Genomic DNA, 21112 nt, shown 5'->3' with positions numbered 1-21112 from the left:
AATGCATCACTGGAGAAGCCTTTTGTAGTGCCAAAGTTCAATACAATAGTCCTGATTCTGAGTCGGCTGTGTTTGCGGGCACTCGCAGAAGCTAGATTTACTACCTAAAGCTAATGCGGGTATCAGTATTGATTCAAGCGGAAAGCCAATTCACTGACAATTTTCTGTCCACATCTGCAGCCATCAGCATTAGTATCAGCACTTGCACATCCTCTATGCTTGCTGTGTGCAATCCGTCAGACACAGGCTTCCATTCTCTGTACTTAGAATAGCACAAAAGCATAGCTACTTACCTACGGGATGCAGTCAGGAAGCTGACGGTCGAATTGCCGACTGCCAGCTTCTCGACTGTGCAATCCCGACAGGGGACTAATGATAGGTGTCGAAATCCCATCGCCTATCATTAGCCCGATGCCCGGCATACCAAACGAAGGTAAGCCGGGTGGCAGGCATGGACAGCCGCGGGGGGAGGGTTTGGTTAGGGGCTCCCGGGGGGGACTTTGGGTAAGGCACCCCCCCAGGAATGTTAGGCTAGGGGAAGGGGGGGTTAGAGTTAGGGAGTCCCCTGGGAGGGTTAGCTTTAGACTGCGGAGAGGGGGTTAGGTTTAGGCACTTACGGGGGGGTTAGGGTTAGGCACTAGGGGGGTAGGTTAGGGTTAGGCACACCTAAAGGTAGGTTAGGGTTAGGGGGGAAAGGTTAGGGATAGTTAGTTACTTACCTTGTTGGGATCTTTACTGCTGCCGGTCTTCCGGCGTTGGGATTTGAACCGCCGGACATACTGTGGGTCTGGGGGTCATTCATACCGATCCCTTACCTACAACACTCCCATGACACTCAGAGGAGACAGATCTCTTTGTACAACCACAGCGTTGCCTCTGAGTTGAAGGCCATCCACACAAAGAGAGATCCAACCAAGATCCATCCCCATGCTGCGAGAACAACCATTATGGTAACAAACAGCTGGCAATGACCAATGCTATTCTGCCTTCTTCTTCAGGCTACCCTTTCCCCTCTCTTGTCCATTGCTTTCTCCCAGGTTCTGTCTCTTTCGTCTTTTTGGTATTTGGAAAGAAGCACTAATCTGGTTGTACTTGATGTTTTGATTGCTATTTTGTGTTTATCTGTGACTGCCAATAAATATTTATTGCATTAAAAAGAAAAAGTGTGGTTATCTCCTATTGATATATCTGACCCTTAGTTACAAGACTTCCATTATGTGTATCACTATTCAGTAGTCATATATGGGATTAGTAACTGGCAGGGATCGCAGGTCCAAGTAGTGCCATATTGGACGCTTTTGGGGTACATCCTGGTAAATTAGCTCTCAATTTAAAAACACATGAATGTATGACCAAATATAGGAACCAAAAACACTTTGCAGTGACATGGCGAGTTGCTTATTATATATTTGCAAACGTGTTTAATTAAGACTTCTGCATTTTATATGCTAATAGAATGCCAGCTTTTTGCCTTTAGGATTTTAGTGGTCCGCTGGGGGACATTTTTGTGTTTTTATTTTCATATATTGTGACCAATCAGGATTCTAGTGGTAGATTCAGCTTTTATCAAATACACCAATAATTTACTTTTTCTTCCTTTACCGATTTCGGGATATATTACCTATGCCTGTATGCCAATGTTCTATAATTAAGTTATACGTTTTGTACGGTCATTTTAAGTTTGGTAAAGCATTTACAGAGAATTCAAGTCCTGGATTAAACACTTTTCTATGACCAGGCATAGCTGATAAAAAGGACCCCTGGTGGTATTTTAAAAGCATTCCAGATTGAGAGTGATGTCATGAGGGGAGATTATCTAATTCCCGAAGGATTTAACCAACTGATTGCAGGATTGTGCAATTTGAGGAGCACCTAGCAACTCTAGGTTCATAGTCCCACTACACTAGAGGCTATACAGTAATAAGCATAACGGGATAAGATATAGCTATAGTAATGTATGCATCTTCCATCGAACATGGTAGCAGTGTTCTAGACAACAGTATTATATCAATACAAATAAACCTTTGGGTTTTAGTGTGGCAAGAAACAGTCTATTGATGATAATATATCCATCACAGCCATAACTAGACTTTTTGGTGCCAGGGCCATGGCTTGAACAGTGCCCCCTGCCCTGTGCCATGGCACTAGTCGCACTACCCTACTTACGGCCCTGATATCCATATCCGTAATATATCCATATTTAAAACATCAATTAAGCTATGAGCATTCATCAGTTCATCTAGTAATGACCAAAGTGAGGTGTTAACTATAATGTAATGCTGATTAGATACTGGCACAATTGTGGAAGGCTGTGCTGGGATCACGTGTTTGATCCCAGCATCAGCCGACGTGCAGGGGCAGGCAGAAGGGATGTGTCCTCTGCGGGACACATCCGTTGCCGGCGCTGGGACAGTAATGTCCCTAGCGTCGGTGCAGATACCGCGGGCACCTGGTGAAGGGACCGCCTGGTCCCTTTCACCAGTGCCGGCGGTACTGTGGCGCCGGGAGAAGCTTGGCTCCGGGCGCAAGCTCAGCGGAGCTTGGCGCCCGGCAGCCAAGAAGCGGCGGGTAGCCGGCGCTGGGAGAGAGTACCTGCTCCCAGCGCCGGTCAGGCGTTGGGCGCAGCGGGCGTTTGGCTCTGGCCGTGAGCCAAACCTGGCTCGCGGGCCAGCAGCCAATCAGAGGCGGATGCAACGAGCCAATCGCGGCTCGCCGCGTCATAGCCCCTGCCCACTCATGCCGTCTTGTATTAGACGGCGCCGAGCGGGAAAGGGCAGTTCGGCGGCGGAGAGGGAGGAGAGAAGACCTCCCGAAGAGTGGAAGATCGGCGCGGCAACAGGGGCGGCGGCTGCGGAAGAGGCCAGAAGACGCCGCTGTCAAGAGAGAAGACAGGCGGCGCCGGCTGGAGGAAGAGAAGAAGAGGCGGCGCCGCTGGCCAGGACGGGCCAGCGGCAGAAGAATGCGGCTGAGGACCGGAGAGGACTGCGGGGGAGGGAAGTAAAAGAGCGTCACAAAGCTCCCCCCCGCAGCCTCTTCCAACGTAGCAGGTAGGCCCTCCTTGAGGCCCACCATATACCCCCTCCCTAGACCGCCAGAATTGTCGGGCGTTAGGCCCGTGGAGCATTGTCAGGCACTAGGCCCGTGGGCAATTAGTCGGGCACAAGGCCCGGGGCACTATAGCGATCATTAGGCCCCAAAAAGGATCCCCTCTTAGGTATAAGTGGCCTGGGTACTAGGCCCAGGTCACTACCCAATAAAGTAGGCGGGCACCAGGCCCGTGGCCATAAATCAGGCATAGGCCTGTACCCATACAGGAGGGCACTAGGCCCTATATATGAGCCCCACAGATAGGCAGGCAAATAGGCCTGAGCCCCATAATAAGTGATCTGGCCATTAGGCCTAGACCACTACCTACCACCGTTTGGCAGGCATCTAGGCCTGAGCCGCATGTAAGACCCTGGGCGTTAGGTCCAGGGCCCTGAGCCCATTAGGTGTGCCCCTCATATAGAAAGGTAGCCCCCGCATAGATGGTTAGAGGTGTGAGCAGTGGTGGAGAGCTGTACGGCTTCCACCCATGAGGTAGTGGTTTCCCCAGTCACAGAGAAGAGGAGCTGGCCAGCTCTGGATAGGTAGCAGACATTTAAAGGGACAGCACTGTATTTTGCTCTTGTGTATTTAGTCTGTGTTTGGTGTTCCGTGCAGGGCAAATGTTTAGTTTTTGTTATATCTGTCGCACTACACACACTGTAGGTTGAGGGTGATGCCGTTTTAGTATGTGTAGTTGCTTGACATAGGTTTAGGCCCTGCACGGCTGTGATGTGTATCTCCTTACAGGGACCTGTAGGCGAGTGAGCGGACGAAGAGCAAGAGTGGACACGGTGAGGAATATCTGTGTGTACTGTCTCTCCCTGTTTGTCACTATCTATCTCCTTCCTTCTGGGTGGACGGTGAACCTTGCAACCCGGTGCAAGGACGGATCTTCACCTGGTGCGTGAGTACCGATAGGTGAAAATTCGGGATCTGAGGCCAAAAGTGCCAATGATGATCTTCACTTAAAACCTGAATTTATCCCCCGGTTCGGTAGGGTGCGTCGGTCGACGTGAGGAAGGACGGTACTCACCTCGTCTCCTTTCCCCTAGGTCATCGTGTCCGTGTTCTATTCGGAGGTTCCAGGACCGTCTGCTCAACACACGGCCTGAAGGTGAGAGGGTGCGACGCAAGGTAAGTAACAGACGTACACCTGCACGGCAGCAGGCATTGCACCGCACCCGCCCCTCACATTTGGCGTAGTCGGCAGGATCACGGACACGATGTGGACCACCGGCAAGAGGACCCCCCTACGGACAGCTCCGGAGTGGAACCATCCCCGGGCGTATGAGGACAAGAGAGACTGGATTACGGTGTCGGGAGAAGACATCATGAAGATGGTGCAGCGGTCAGTACAGCGCGGCAAGGAAGAGCGCCGGGAGAAGGGGCGCAAGAAATCCGCTGTGATCCCCTGCAAGACGTGTCAGCGGCTGGGACATGTTGCCAGCGAATGTCCCTGGAGAGAGTTTAGGGCGACAGAAGAGGAAGAAATGTCCCCGTTGGAGATGACACAGATGGCCCAGCAAGCGGTCCAGAGATGTGGTCAGAAGAACTCTGTGAAGAAGAGACTCTGGTGTATGCTCTGCGGAACCTACGGGCATGAGCATAATAGCTGTCCACGTGATGAAGAGTGGCACCAGGAGGATGAAGAATTCCGGTGTGAAGGATGTGGAGATCCAGAGCATGAGCTTCGAGATTGTCCGTGGGACGAAGACCAGATGATCTTGAATGGCAGAGCCCAGAAGTGGATAGAAGAAGCCAGGGAAGTGGAGCAGAAGAGCCTGCTGGAAGTACGTTCGCAGGGGCCCATTGTTCCTGAGCAGGAGCCGAAGGGTAGAGACCCCTTTGTGATGAAGATGGCAACAGCACCCCCGTGCTGGAAGTGTCGGCGGCAGGGACACTTGGCCCATGAGTGTCCCTGGGAAGAGGCAGTGACACTGTTATGCCCCGAAGAGGTCCCAGTGAAGAAGGATCCTTGCCCGCAGAGGACGGATGTGGATGACTGGGAGGTGAAGATGCCACACTATAAGGAAGAGCTTGAAGACCCAGTGGCAAAGAAGTCTAGGATCTCCCCATGCTGGAAGAGTCCGAGACCTGGATACCCGGAGATGTCAGAGGAAGAGATGGAGTACGCTGAAGAAGGAAAGTGTTGCTTGCTGCAGGAGTCTGTGGAGATGAGTCCACTCATGGAAAATGTCGGCGGAGACCTGGGAGGAAGAGGATGCCCCGGAGGAATCGACTATTGGGTGGTGGTTAGTGCCACACCCTGAATTCAGTGAAGATGCCCCAGACAAGTTGGAAGAAGAGTGGGTGGCTGCGGCACCCTAAGAAGAAAATTCCCCATGGTGGCCCATCGTGAGTGGCACTTCCGAGTTGCCACTCCCACAGAGGATCCGCAGAGTGAAGTCAGGAGGTACGAAGATGGAGAGCCCGGAGCCAGTGGAGAAGGAATGTGGGGTCATAGTCGGTCCCGGCTGGGCCCTTGAACAGATCCTCGCTGGAGGGACCATAGAATACCCTGACCCGCGGATGTTGGAGATGGAGGAAGACTTTGTAGGGACTACAAAGGAAAAAGGGGGGGGAAATGTGGAAGGCTGTGCTGGGATCACGTGTTTGATCCCAGCATCCGCCGACGTGCAGGGGCAGGCAGAAGGGATGTGTCCTCTGCGGGACACATCCGTTGCCGGCGCTGGGACAGTAATGTCCCTAGCGTCGGTGCAGATACCGCGGGCACCTGGTGAAGGGACCGCCTGGTCCCTTTCACCAGTGCCGGCGGTACTGTGGCGCCGGGAGAAGCTTGGCTCCGGGCGCAAGCTCAGCGGAGCTTGGCGCCTGGCAGCCAAGAAGCGGCGGGTAGCCGGTGCTGGGAGAAAGTACCTGCTCCCAGCGCCAGTCAGGCGTTGGGCGCGGTGGGCGATTGGCACTGGCCGCGAGCCAAACCTGGCTCGCGGGCCATCAGCCAATCAGAGGCCTACGCGACGAGCCAATCGCGGCTCGCTGCGTCATAGCCCCGCCCACTCGCGCCGTCTTGTATTAGACGGCGCCGAGCGGGAAAGGGCAGTTCGGCGGCGGAGAGGGAGGAGAGAAGACCTCCCGAAGAGTGGAAGATCGGCGCGGCAACAGGGGCGGCGACTGCGGAAGAGGCCAGAAGACGCCGCTGTCAAGAGAGAAGACAGGCGGCGCCGGCTGGAGGAAGAGAAGAAGAGGCGGCGCCGCTGGCCAGGACGGGCCAGCGGCAGAAGAATGCGGCTGAGGACCGGAGAGGACTGCGGGGGAGGGAAGTAAAAGAGCGTCACAAAGCTCCCCCCCGCAGCCTCTCCCAACGTAGCAGGTAGGCCCTCCGTGAGGCCCACCATATACCCCCTCCCTAGACCGCCAGGATTGTCGGGCGTTAGGCCCGTGGAGCATTGTCAGGCACTAGGCCCGTGGGCAATTAGTCGGGCACAAGGCCCGGGGCACTATAGCGGGCATTAGGCCCCAAAAAGGATCCCCTCTTAGGTATAAGTGGCCTGGGTACTAGGCCCAGGTCACTACCCAATAAAGTAGGCGGGCACCAGGCCCGTGGCCATAAATCAGGCATAGGCCTGTACCCATACAGGAGGGCACTAGGCCCAATATATGAGCCCCACAGATAGGCAGGCAAATAGGCCTGAGCCCCATAATAAGTGATCTGGCCATTAGGCCTAGACCACTACCTACCACCGTTTGGCAGGCATCTAGGCCTGAGCCGCATGTAAGACCCTGGGCGTTAGGTCCAGGGCCCTGAGCCCATTAGGTGTGCCCCTCATATAGAAAGGTAGCCCCCGCATAGATGGTTAGAGGTGTGAGCAGTGGTGGAGAGCTGTACGGCTTCCACCCATGAGGTAGTGGTTTCCCCAGTCACAGAGAAGAGGAGCTGGCCAGCTCTGGATAGGTAGCAGACATTTAAAGGGACAGCACTGTATTTTGCTCTTGTGTATTTAGTCTGTGTTTGGTGTTCCGTGCAGGGCAAATGTTTAGTTTTTGTTATATCTGTTGCACTACACACACTGTAGGTTGAGGGTGATGCCGTTTTAGTATGTGTAGTTGCTTGACATAGGTTTAGGCCCTGCACGGCTGTGTTGTGTATCTCCTTACAGGGACCTGTAGGCGAGTGAGCGGACGAAGAGCAAGAGTGGACACGGTGAGGAATATCTGTGTGTACTGTCTCTCCCTGTTTGTCACTATCTATCTCCTTCCTTCTGGGCGGACGGTGAACCTTGCAACCCGGTGCAAGGACGGATCTTCACCTGGTGCGTGAGTACCGATAGGTGAAAATTCGGGATCTGAGGCCAAAAGTGCCAATGATGATCTTCACTTAAAACCTGAATTTATCCCCCGGTTCGGTAGGGCGCGTCGGTCGACGTGAGGAAGGACGGTACTCACCTCGTCTCCTTTCCCCTAGGTCATCGTGTCCGTGTTCTATTCGGAGGTTCCAGGACCGTCTGCTCAACACACGGCCTGAAGGTGAGAGGGTGCGACGCAAGGTAAGTAACAGACGTACACCTGCATGGCAGCAGGCATTGCACCGCACCCGCCCCTCACACAATCATATACTAACCACCAAGGTTCTATCTATTTTTATGCAATACATTTTGTATTAGATTTGAGACTCCTCTATAATATAAAGCGGGATATGTTGTATTCATTGCTGGTTCATCCATGGTTGTTTTATGGAAAATATTAGATCATGCCAGGAGGTCTCTTGAACATTTAGATCGGGAGAGTAATATTTAATATTGAATACTAAAGATCTCTCAACCCACATTACAGGATCACATTTTTTGACACATGTAAATACATGAAAAATATATTTTTATCATATGAAATAAACGCCACATTACATTATACTATTTTTTTATTAGAAATTTCTAAAAATAAATCGGGGCAGAATCAAACTTGATAGCAGTAAGTACTGTGTGTGATGGCATTAACACTTCTTCAGGCCATGAATATAGAAAAATACAAGTACAGGTTGAGTCTCCCATATCCGTTATTCCAAAAACCAAAATATTCCAAAAACCGGAATATTTCGGTGCATATGTGATGTCACGACGTGACCTGACGTCATGACATCACTAGTATCAGCGGCCAATGACTAGCGGCCTGAGCGTGGTCCACACCACCCTCCGGACCCCCAACGGCAGCCGCCGGACCCTCGTGACAGCCGCAGCACCCGCCAGACCCTTCCACCTTACCTGCCGGACCCTTCCGCCTCAGTCACCGGACCCCTCATGAAACCCGCCGGACACCTGTAGCACTTGCCGGACCACCGCAACACCCGCGCGACAGCCCCGCAGGACATCTGTAGCACACGCCGGACCACCGCGACACCTTCCAGACCCACCCGCCGGGCCCCCCCCAGGTATTCCGAAAACCAGAATAATCCAAAATCCGAAATGCTCCTGGTCCCGAGCATTTCGGATATGGGAGACTCAACCTGTACTGTACTTTCATAAGTTTCTATGCATGTTTCTAATTGCCTGTGCAGATGAACACAACAAAGACGGGGGTGCGTTCGGAATGCCGGCTGGATAGTAGCAAGGTTGGGGGGAGGGTTGGCGTTAGGGTTAGGCACTAGGGGGAGGGTTAGGATTAGACTCTAAGGGGGGGAGGGTTAGGTTTAGGGTGCGGGGAAGTTGAAGTTAGGTTTAGGCACTAGGGGGAGAGGTTAGGGTCAAACACAGGGGATGGTGGGCTAGGGTTAGGGTAGGGAGAGGGGGAGGGTTAGAGTACTGACCAACAAATGTCTGTATTCTAACCCTGTCGGGATGCCTGCGTTGGGATTCTGACCGCCGGCATCCCGACCGCCGACATCCCGTACCCATCTCTACAGTTAGTAAATTAAAGGCTATCAATATAAATATCATAATAAAATGTGCAGAAACTATTCAACTCATCAAGATCGGAAATGTCTTTCACATCTTATCACATGCACCCTATGCCTGGCACAAAGATTCGTTCTGGCCAGTGTCACATTAATTGTGTGTTTTGACAGCTTGCCGTGGGAGTGTGCAGAGAGAAAATGTAGTTTAATTTTTGTTTTATGGGAATCATGTAATTAAACATGTTTGGATTCCCGCAAACAGTCATAATAAATGTATTTCTGACACTGTCAGCTTTAAGAATTTAACTCCAGCAAGCAGTCTTCACACCATGGGCTCTGTTCACTGTACCTCAAGTAGAGCGGTGAAATATTGTAAACTGGAAAAAAGCATCAAGATGTACAGTGAAGATATAACTAGAGTGTTTAAACAGCGAACACAGAAGCCATTAAGATTTATGGCTTTAAAGGGAACCTTCTTTTATCCTTTAAGCAAGTGGTATTGCATTAAACAACTATGACAAAGAGAAATAAAAGCAGCATTTTGGTGAAACCTGTAGAATATATATTCTGTTTTTTGGTACTGATTAAATGTGAAAAAAATCAAGAATTGTGCAGTTCAAATTGGGAAAAAAAACGACCACTTCGGACTGATTGCATGTTTTCTAAAACTTCTGTTGCAATTCAGTAGACTTAATCTAGTTGACTTCATTGGATTTAAATAGAGCAGCACAAAAAATCAATTCACTCTACTTAGTTAAACCCCTATGATGTTAGGTTTTTGACACAGCAGGAGGGGTGGCTTCAGTCAAGGACAAGTATATATAAAATATTTAAAGAGAAGGTTTTGTTTAAATTGGCTAAATAAATGTGGATCTTTGCCTGTATTCAGAGTTGCCGTATCTATGCAGCCACGCCGCCCCATCTGTTTGTGAAAATAGCTGTCATCATTATCCTTGGTGCAAAAGATCTGTCTGATTACACCTCCGAATATCCGTTTTATTCCCACAGAACACTTATCTTACATGCAAGCACCCCAATACCGCCCACTTACAGCCACTCATCTGCAAGTGGAGAGACAGCAGAGATGTATATAACTCTGAACTGCCCGCAGTTGCTCAAAGTTCTGTATGCTCAGGTACAGTGTAGTAAGATCTGTCCTCAAAACAGGCTTTAGAACTCCATAAAAAGATGGGTTAACCTTAAAAGAACATATGCATAGCCACATCTAATGTAATGTTCATAAATTATATGGTATATGGTAAAAAGGTCAGCATTCAGAATGAGAATGTCAACATTCAAAAGGTCGACATGGTCACTAGGTTAACCACCAATATGTAGACATGTAATTAGGTCGACAAAGTTAAATGGTTGACATATCAAAGGGTTAACATCTCGGCAGCATGGTTTATTGATGATTGTTAGGGTTAGGTTTAAAAAGAAAAAACATATGTTGACATTTTGTGTTGGCATGTTAAATGTCGACCTTTTGAATGTGATGACAAGTTAATCTTGTCAACCTAAATATATGTCTACATATTAAGGGTCAACCTAATGACCATCTTGACCTTCTGACTGTCAACATTCAGAACCTGTCGACCTTATTACCCAAATTATATATGCCCCCTATGACTATAAAGAGCTGTTTCTCACATAATTGTACTTTTTCACTGCAGCCAAATCAAGCACACTGCAAAGCTGTCCACAGATTTATGCTTTACACCTATAAACAGACTTAGGGGGTTTATGTAATAGGTTCCAAGATGAAGGAACTGGCGTGATTTCGATAAGTTCGCCACTAAACTTAAAGTTCCTTCAACTCTGAACTTGTTACATTAACCCTTACTGTAGGCTTTTGATGGCTGCGTGCTAGCTAATGGCTTCAGGCAATGGGGGCCCTCAGGACCGGCTCTAGGGGTGTTCGACCAGTGCGGTCGAACAGAGGCGCCACTCACAGAGGATGCACCGCTCGACAACATCCTAATTTCAGCGGGACAGTACTGTCCCGCTGTTCCACTCGAGGACCGAAGTGGCCTGCGGGTGGTCAAATCGGGAAGTTGGGGACCCCCGCTGGACCCCGGAATCTGAATGGATGCTGCTCGCATGCGTGCTGCATCCAGTCAGCGACGGGAGAGGGGCTGGGGGAAGCCCAGCTAGTGAGGCTCCCGCCAGCCTGACGTTATTTGGAGGCGTGCCATGCGATGTTGGGGCGCACTGTAAAGAGCCGGCACAGGGTGCTCCGACCCCTGGAGCCCTCCTCTACTTGCTGTAGGTGAGGGTCATATAAGACTATCGAAATCATGACTAAAGGTGGTGATGTCCTTTAAGGAAATACACATGCAATTGTGTATTTTCCATACCTTACTAGTACTGTTTGTGCACGTGTTTCATTTTTAATGAACAAATACTTGCTGTAGGTCTTAGCAAAACAATGTGTAATTGGACCTTTATGACTGGATGAAATATATGAAACTGGTGTAAAACTTTTTCCACTTGTATATGAGCAAAATATATAGATATAGATATATAGATATATATATATACTGTATATATATATATATATATATATATATATATATATATACACACACACACACACATATGTACACAGTATAACAAAGTGATGCTTTAAATCTTATGCAGATTTATTGCTGATGGTGTTGAACCATCAGGAGTTTCTGGTGCTGCACAAAATTCAAATCTGAATCATAAGATATTTGCACCGGAACTGGAGAGATGCAAAATACAACTCTATTGATTGCTGCATGTCTCATTCTTACAGATACTGCAATGAGACATGTAGGCTGAAGGACAAACATACTGTACTTGTGCTACGAGAGTATGCAGAAGCCAAACAAGACTGTGTACACACACTGTACTTACAACAGACATGCACCTGGGTTTGGCACAGTCAAATTTCTTGGGTAATGTAAAACAAACCTCAGCATATTACTCTACTGATAATGTCATTCAAATTAGATGGAAATATATGAAATATATTTGTGCCATTGACACAACATCCACAATCCCATAAACTATTACACCTATGTCTCTTCCCTTCATACTTTATTTGATATGCCATCTGTCCAGCCTTAGCGCCCACCTCAACCACTTACAAACACAATCTCTATCAATCCAATGCAGGCAGATGGGGGTATTATGTGTATAACTAAAAACTCTTCCATATACTTCATATAGAAATATTAATCCCTTCATTCTCTATATTAGCCCTAAAGTCCTCACACTCACCTTCAAAGCACCGTCCTTAACTGTCCATTCTAGAGATCATCACTTATTTCTCTGTATTCTTCATTCTTCTCAAAGCTGCTTCCATCCTACACAATGCACTATCACTGCCAATTCACACCATAAAGCTGCCTTTTAGCTGTTCCTGACCTCTGGGACTCTGTCCCTCTACTACTAAATCCATCCAAATGCAACTTGAAATACAAGGTGAAATCTTTCATCCTAAATCAGTAGCACTGCTGCAATGTTATAGCCATGTACATGTGAACTGCAAGCTGAATGAAGTCCAGCACTGGCTTACCTTTTGTTGTTGTATGTCTCCCATCACCCTGTTAGACGGCAAAGTTTTCAGGGTATGGACCTCAATTTTAATGGGTTTTTTTTTTCGGGATGTAGTCACCATCGTGGCGCACACAATGCCGGCGGTCAGATTCCCGGCAACGGAACCCCGAGAGCAGTCAGAATCCAGGCTCCAGAATCCCGACCGTGAGTATTAATGTTAGAGGGAGGCTTAGGGTTAGGTTTAGGCACTAGGGTTAGGGTTGGGCTGCGGGAGGGGAGAGTTAAGCCACGTATCCACTACGTGATGTTACTGAGCGATTGCATGATTACGACATTATAATCGTGCAATCGCGCAGTAATTGTGCACAAATCGGGCACTATTATTTCAGAAACGACCAGCAATGCGCGCTCCCACTGGTCGTTTCCGACATCAATTATCTACTGAACATGTTGGTCAACGACAGATTGCCCATGTTCAGAGATGATTGATGTGCCATCACTGAATGGTCAATCGTTCAGTGTAGGCACTGCAGGGGAACAGCAATATTGTAATCGTACTGTCATACTGGCGTCACCTAGTGGATGTGCGGCTTTAGGCTGCAGGGGGACGGGACAGTTACAATTAGGCTGCCAAAGGGGAAGGTTAGGGTTAGGCTGCAGGAGGGGCTCGTTAGGGAAAGGGTTAGAATACTTACCTGCATGTGTTGATAATACCGGTTCTGAACACCGGCATTATCAGCGCCAGGATCGCGTACCCAACCCTTTTTTTTCTGCTGTGCTTATTACTTTACTAGTATATGATTCTTGTAATTTCGCAAGGGGAGAGTACTATGAAACACCACATTACACACACACATAATATATATATATATATATATATATATATATATATATATATTAATCTGGATATATTCTGTTATCTCGCACACATAAAAAGAATTGCATAGTAACCTGACAGTGTATTTTTGTTGTGCATTCAGAGATCTGCAGATAATCTCAGTGTGCTCTGACTACAATGCAGTCTCCAAATAAACACATTTGTTTTTCAAATGGAAATGAATCTGTAACTGGCGGCTACTAGTTGGCAAACACATGTTGCATTCGCCTGAAATTGGTCAAAGTGATTGTACAATACAGATTAAATATAAGTTAATTTGTTTTAAGATTTTACATTTATTTTACATAATACGAATAGTTTACAAAGTAGGAATATGAACTATAAAATATGTTGATAATTTTAGTAAATGAAATTCACACCATAAAATGTTATTGAACTGCAGTATATGCTTATAAAACACATAATGAACATGCTTATTTACACAGCATATATAATACAAATAATATAATAGCTTGTAATATAATGTCTTAAAACATTTGCAAAGTCTATGGTCTAATAAGAAAGTCCCTCTCTATGCAGATACACAGAGCTGGAATTAGCAACAGGACTGCATGTTGTGAAGTCTGTAACAAATGACACAGTAACAATGTATACTATGCACCAGGCTGCGGGCGATTGGAGGAAGAACAAACAACAAACCTGCTATGTCCCAACTTGGAGCTAAAGTTCCTGGGAAGCTGTCCCATGCAGTAATGCAGATTGTGCCATTCTTCACGCCAAATCCAGGTGCCAGTGGCTGTCAGTGTACAACACCAACTCTGTATGCAACACGTGTCTACATGCATGGGCTTCAGGACCTCACTTACTTCTCGTCACACACCATGCCGTGCTGGCAGCAGGTGCCCAGGCTGCAGACATTGCCCGTGCTCCCAGTGCAGGTGGCTGAAGAGAAAGCGGTGCTAGCATTGCCGGAGACAGCTCAGTCAGTGTGTGTGTGGCTGAGGAGGGAGGAGGCTCCCATCACTGAGCAGAGCACTGAGGAGGGGCCTGTGCTGTGCCTGTTGCAAAGGAGAAAAATGTGTGAGGTGTTAAAAGTCCCCGAGCAAGAGAGGAGGTGATAGAACTGGGGGCTGGCTTTTTATTTCATATATGTTGTAGATTTCATCATACAAACTCATGGAACAGAGCCCTCATCGTTCACTCATGCTGCTCTGTGTCTGTTTGCTTCTAAAGAAGTTCTGCAACAGTCACCATTTCTGCTCAGAGGTATACAGCCATACACCTTTCCACCGTACAAAATTTAATGTAAGCATAGTACCTAAACCAGGGGCGTATCTATAATGGGTGCAGGGTGTGCGGGGAACACGGGCCCCTGGGTCCGTTGGGGCCCAGCACCGCACACCCTGCGGGCGTCCGGCTCTGTAAAACGACTAGAAAATGGCCGCGACAGCCATTTTCCCGTCGTTTGCGCATGCACAGTACAGGGAATAAGGCCACCATTTTCCCGGTGCCTTGTGCAGACGCTATAGAGTCTATAACTTAGTGCTCTGCTGGCCACCGGGCGGAGAGGATGGAGCCCGTGTCAGAGAATGCACACGGGCCCCCTCCACTCTAGAAACGTCCCTGACCTAAACTGCTGTCCTTTGACAGCTTTCTTTGTCTTTGCAGAGTCGGAAGAGATCACTCTTTGGGGGCGATTCAAATGTTTTGCTTGCTGCTTTTTTTTAAGATGCCCGATAGAGCAATTCAATTTTTGCTCTGTCAGGGCGCGATAGCCGCTGGCGCCGGCATTTCTGCATGCACTCAGGAGGGTGCAAGCAGAAACGTGTGTGAAACCCCCTGGTTAGGGCGCGCTAACCGCAGTTAGCGCGCCTAACCAGAATTTTAGATAGGTTTAGCCGTTTTACACTTCTAAACCTCGTCTCATAGGTGGCGAAGAGGGCGATAATTGATGAGCGCCGAGAACAATTGAATAGCAAACTGGGCTTTCATTTATTATCACAACCTAAAAAACATTTGAATTACCCCCTTTGGGCCTGATTCAGAGCGGGTTGCGGTTGTAGCCGTGGCTTCGTCTTTTTACATGACAGCTTCTGCATCTTTATGCAAATGCTGCAATCGATTCGCAGCATACTGAGACACCCACTGGCAGCGGTGATATTCCTTCGTTGCATGTACTAAGATGCACCGTCATTGCACCATAGGCCGCAACAAAGAAGACTGAACCTATCTTATGGCAGGTGCAATTTTTCCATCTGAACATGGACGTCGGTGTCAGTAGGACTACATCTTCGGATAGAGTCGCTGGCCGTGACACGCCTGCGTTTGGCTAGCCATCCCCCTGTTACCTCCTTGAAATGCAGACCGAAATTGCATCTCTCTGCATGGAATTTCGATCTGCGTTTTAGAGTGGTAACCATCAGGATGCATTCACAGACGGAAACATTGTCTGCTTGCGTTCGGCAATCAAGATTATGTGCACCTACGAATCAGGCCCTTTGTCATTTTATTAAGTAAAAGCTCTGATGTAGATAGTTGTTATCAAGTTTTGTCAATGTTTCGGAAGTGCAGACAAATGAACAAGAGCCAGTGTAAGCCCCTGGTGTAAACCGAGTTATATTACCATGTAAAGCAAATATCGGAGGCATGTGAATCATTTACTGCACACTTCATGAGGTTTCACCCATAATAATACAGCTATCATCTGCTGTATTGCACACATTTATCATTCAGCCCAAATTATTAATATTGTTTTGTTTTTAAAGCATCAGTATCTCAAATATAAAATTCATTGGTCTGTTTGTTGCCTGCCCGATTATGCACTTGGACACCCCTGCACCGATTGGGATGAAACCAACATGAGTTGGTCCAGTTGGATCCTGGAGAGGTTTTGGGGGTTGTTGGGGTCCAGGTCAGACCTTCCGTTGTTGTACCACGGGCAGAACTTTGACCCGGGGAGCCAGTACTGAGCCTTCCACTAGATGGATTTGGACAAGAACTTCACAGAGTGGTTAACTGGATCCCAGAAGACATACTAGGGGGTTGAGGTCCCAGTTGGACCCTTCATTGGTGCAGAGACGTTTCTAGAGAGGAGGGAGCCGTGTGCAGTCTCTGTCATGGGCCCCCTCCTTTCAGTCAGCGCACTGAGTGCAGCGTGGCCAGTGCCGCACTGATAGACTCTGGGCACTAGAGTGTGCCAAGAGTCTATAGTGCATGCGCAGTCATCAGAAAAATGGCTGCGGTGGCCATTTTCCCTGTACTGTGCAAAATGACAGGAAAAAGGCCGTGGCGGCCATTTTCCAGGCATTTTTTACAGCTCTGACATTGGCGCCAACGTGGCACTCCGGAGAGGTAACTATAATATGGGTGCAAGTTATGCGGTGCAGGCCCCCCTGGACCCAGGGGCCCATGTGCACCGCACACCCTGCACTCATTATAAATACGCCCCTGCTTTGGTGTAAGCTGGGCAGAACTTAGACCCAGAGAGCCTGTTTTGGGCCTTCAACTGGATTTATTTGGATGAAAACTTCACAGGGATGGTATTCGTCTGGGATGCCTAATGGAGTGGTTGGGGTCCTGGTCGGACCTCATGGCAGAGTGCGCCGGGCAGAACTTTGACCTAGGGAGCCTATTCTGGGCCTTCCACTGGATGGGTTTGGATGACATCGCATAATAAAACTTAACTTGAAGATTAAAACCCGGGCCTCGCCGGATACTTCAGCTAGTAATCCATAAAAATCAATGAAAACAGTTTCTTCGTTACATCAAATACCACTTATGGATGACTTTTTAAATATTTACTTTTACTTTTTTATGGAATAAAATGCAGGTAATTACACACAATTATGCTTTTAGGATTCACCATACTTGTATTCAATTTAATAAACTGTCAGAATAGGTAATTTAATAATGTATTTAATTTATTAAGAAAATGTATAATAAAAAACAAATGTGATCCAGTGTCAAGTGCCGATTCTATCACGAGTTAATACCCAAGCGGCACCCTCACCAGCAGGGCCGTCGAGAGCTCAGGCGAGACTTGACACTGTGGGGGCAGGGGGGAGTTGGCTAAAGTTCTGGAGGCATGGCCACGTTCCCTCCCCAAAAAATGGTAAAAAATAGCATATTCACCCAGTACAGGGGCTTGCTCCAGGAAGGAGTGTGCCCCTCCATTCTCTCTCTCTCTCTCTCTCTCTCTATTTCTCTCTCTCTCTATATATTTGTACAGGTAGTTCGGAATGTCACTCTGTAGTGACTGTGTGCTATTTGTGTGACACTCCAAAATTCAAATAGAGGAGCCACACCAACTGCCACTCCAAATGCTGCCAAACATCGCCGGCCGCCACTCACTGGCAGTTGGTCTGTCTCCCCTATTTGAATTTTGGACTGTCACACACTTAGAACACAGTCACTGCAGAGGGACATTCCCAACTCCCTGTATATACAGTATATATATATATAGAGAGAGAGAGAGCACATATTTGGAATCCCCCTCCCTACAAATGCTGCGTTTGGCCCTGCACACACAGTGTGCTGTGTGTTTGTAATAGCAGCCAACTAATGAGAGTCTGCCTGACTCTCATTAGCTGCTGCGTTGTCTGCGGAGGGAGCCGGCTGGATCACTCATGAGCTCCGTGTTCCGGCTCCCCCCGCAGCATGTGATGGGAGAGACATCATACGTCATGACGTCTCTCCCATGCAGGAGAAGAGCGGGCCGGGACTCGGACAGCGGCGGTCGCGTCAGGAGCGGGGACCAGGTAAGTTGAGTTTTCTTTTGTTCTTTGTGTGTGTGTGTGAAATAGGGGTTGTCCGCTACTGGGGGAAGTTTATGGGGGGGGGTGCCTGCTACTGTATTGGGGTGGCCACTACTGGGGGCAATTTATGGGGGTGGCCACTACTGGGAGCACTGTATAGGGGTGGCCACTACTGGGGCAATTTAGTGGGGGGGGGGGGGCACTACTGGGGGCACTGTATAGGGGGTCTACAACTGGTGGCACTGTATAGGGGACTACTACTGGGGGCACTTTATAGGGGGGCTACTACTGGGGGCAATATATAGGGGGGACTACTACTGGGGGCACTATAAAGGGGGGACTACTACTGGGTACTATTACTGGGGGCACTGTATAGGGACTACTACTGGGTACTATTACTGGGGGCACTGTATAGGGGGGACTACTAGGGGCAATGCAGCATAGGGGGGATTACTACTGGGGGCACTGTATAGGGGGCTACTACTGGGGGCACGGTATAGGGAGGACTACTACTGGGGGCAATGCAGCATAGGGGTGATTACTACTGGGGGATTACTACTGGGGGCACTGCATAAGGGGGGTAGGGGGCGCCAGTACATTACATTGCCAGGGGCGCTTGTATCCCTAGATACACCCCTGCTCCATGTCATTGTTAGGCTGGAAGTGTGGCACTTGGCTAGTATGCTACAGCCAAGCTCCACCCTGTTAGTCTGTGGAGCCAAGGTTTCTCGTCTCCCAAAGAAAGAAGTAGCAAATGTGGCATCACCACTTCTAGGTGTCCGCAGCTGAAAAATAACAGCCAGCCCTCGGATGGGCATTGGAAAGCTGCATCCTATGGGTGGCAACCATTGAATACCCACAATTCAATGGAAAAAGTAGTACCATCGAATTGGGAACATGATGGTTGCTAATCATCGGCTTCTGATGTCCATCCCTATGCCAAGATATACATGCTGTATGAGAAAAGCACAAAGTACAGTAAAGCTGGTGACATACTGAGCTGTTGGGCAATGTGCCTCAGAAACCCTGATGTCTAATATTCATTCTACTGAATTTGATCTAATAATTATCGTGCAAGTTGGTAAAATGAGTCTGTGTGTGCACCATACTTCCAATCCCACAAGTAGGCACCAGCTATGCCAGTAGCGACCTGACCGCCTGACCTGTGTGAGGCTAAGTTGGACATTTGTCAGTAAAGGTATTTATCAAGCCTTTGCTACCTGTCATCTGCAGCAATGTTCTCTCTGTAGAGGATTGTGGAGAAACTGAACTTGTTGGGAATTTGCCAATGTGCAGATTTGTTCCAAAGAACAGATTATAAATGTCGTCCTTCAGGTTGAATGTTTAATTAAAGTCAGTTTTACTCTCTCATTTTATATATTTTGCACATTTCTTCACACAACCTCCTGGAAACTCATAACTCTCACAGAGCACATACTGTACATACCTTGTTGGAGAACAGTGCTATGCCATCCAAATTCACTGTCCATTTCAACAAACACCATACTAATTTCCATGGACAGTCCCTGGCTTTAGCACAATCAAATAGTCCAAAAAGCACAATCAAATTCCTCTTCATCAGATGCAGCTTCTACAATCTATTTTAATTTTCTCTTTTTAAGTTGATGTTTTTTAAAGCTGAAAAAAGTTTGTTACGGTATATTCTATTTCAGTATTTATTTTTTTTCGCCAAAATAATATTACACATAGTGTGCTGAGCTATACCAGCTTAGCAGCAAAGAGTCCCTGGAAACTATTTTAAAATGTTGGCAACTGTGAAACACTACAGAGATGGTGTCATAATCTTTCTGCACTGCAATCTTCTGCATGAGCAGCACAACCAATACAGTAAGGAAAGCTCCTCTGTAGAAACGACACTATGATTTGTTTGCATCCTGGGAAACTGGGAGGTAAAATCTGATGTATTAACTTCTAATTCCAGACTTAAAGTAACCTCTTTATCACACAGATAGCCTGATATAGACATAAACGCAATGGTGATTCTGAACGCAGATGGAGCGATTGTTTGCCATCGCACAAGCGTACAAGTCACACTGCACGTGCGCTACAATCACATTGCGATTACGGATGCACATAGGAATAGATCACCCAGTGATTTACATGTTGTCAGCGTTTGGGGGTGGTAATGGGGGTGGTCAGAAAAACGCTGGCCTGTAAGTTTAAATGCCCTGTCATGGGTGTGCATAAATTAGCCACTGCGATTACCTATGCAGCGTGAGAGCCCACTGCGTGAGAGAGAGCTGCTGAGTCTGCGGCTGGTCAGACCTACTGCAAGGGCAAGATGGCCGCTCGATGTGCATCAATGTTGCCCATATTTACGCGGGTATGCGTGGTTGCACCAAGTAAGAAGGCAGCAGTGGACATCTTTATACTCGGGTGGTCTTTGCAAAACATTAGCGTATATTTGCAGCTGCGTTGTGTACGAAAACGCAGCTGCGATCACATTAGTGTCCATCTCTATATCAGGCCCAAAATCATCTGCTGTACAAATACCATCTTGCAGCTTTTAAAGTGAATAACCTTATTTATTAATAGGTGCAAAGTGCTTCATAATGGCATAGCACCCTTTCATAAATTAGTTGCAACACCAAAAATAAAGATGTCTTACACAAAACAAGTGTTGCACTGTACACTGGGCCTGATTCAGAGATGTATACTACTGCGCTGCGTACTCAAAATTATGTGAAAGCTGCAGGAGGCATCTTAAATAAAAAGACCCCACTGCTGGCTTTTCTAATGCGTTGCTGCATCCATAGACGCAGCATCGGCTCAACTGTGTGGACATTGGACATCTGATCAACCCTCAGGTTACTCAGGATATCCTTCAAAATCATGCTGCCAGGGCCAGTCAAGTGTCCAAGGATGCAGACAATGGGTTCTGGACACCCAGAAAACTGGGTTGACATCACCCGTTTTCTGGAACGCTCCATGTCGCTGTCTCTAAATGCCAGCAACATGTCAATCGTACTGTGGTTTTGGGGCACTGCGACCAACATCACAGGACCAGATCTGCACATGCGCATTGCATCTCCCGCACATTCG

General features: G+C 47.9%; 1 protein-coding gene across 3 annotated transcripts in view; it reads right to left on the bottom strand.

The window, feature by feature from the left end:
- Positions 1-14310, bottom strand: part of KCNG1 (potassium voltage-gated channel modifier subfamily G member 1) — a 65711-nt gene extending 51401 nt beyond the window's left edge. The window contains exon 1 of one of the 3 annotated variants that reach the window (XM_088472202.1): positions 13995-14310. The gene's annotated coding sequence lies outside the window, so the exon portion shown is untranslated. Of the gene's footprint in view, positions 1-12476; positions 12526-13994 lie in introns of those variants that run through there. The other 2 variants (XM_088472203.1, XM_088472204.1) reach the window with 2 other exon arrangements.
- Positions 14311-21112: the final 6802 nt, after the last annotated feature.

The sequence above is a fragment of the Taudactylus pleione genome, unplaced genomic scaffold (assembly GCF_031769625.1).
Source record: "Taudactylus pleione unplaced genomic scaffold, aTauple2 ptg000121l, whole genome shotgun sequence".
Classification (NCBI taxonomy): domain Eukaryota; kingdom Metazoa; phylum Chordata; class Amphibia; order Anura; family Myobatrachidae; genus Taudactylus; species Taudactylus pleione.
Note: the sequence above shows the minus strand (reverse complement) of the source record. Positions and strands in the feature narration are given on the sequence as shown.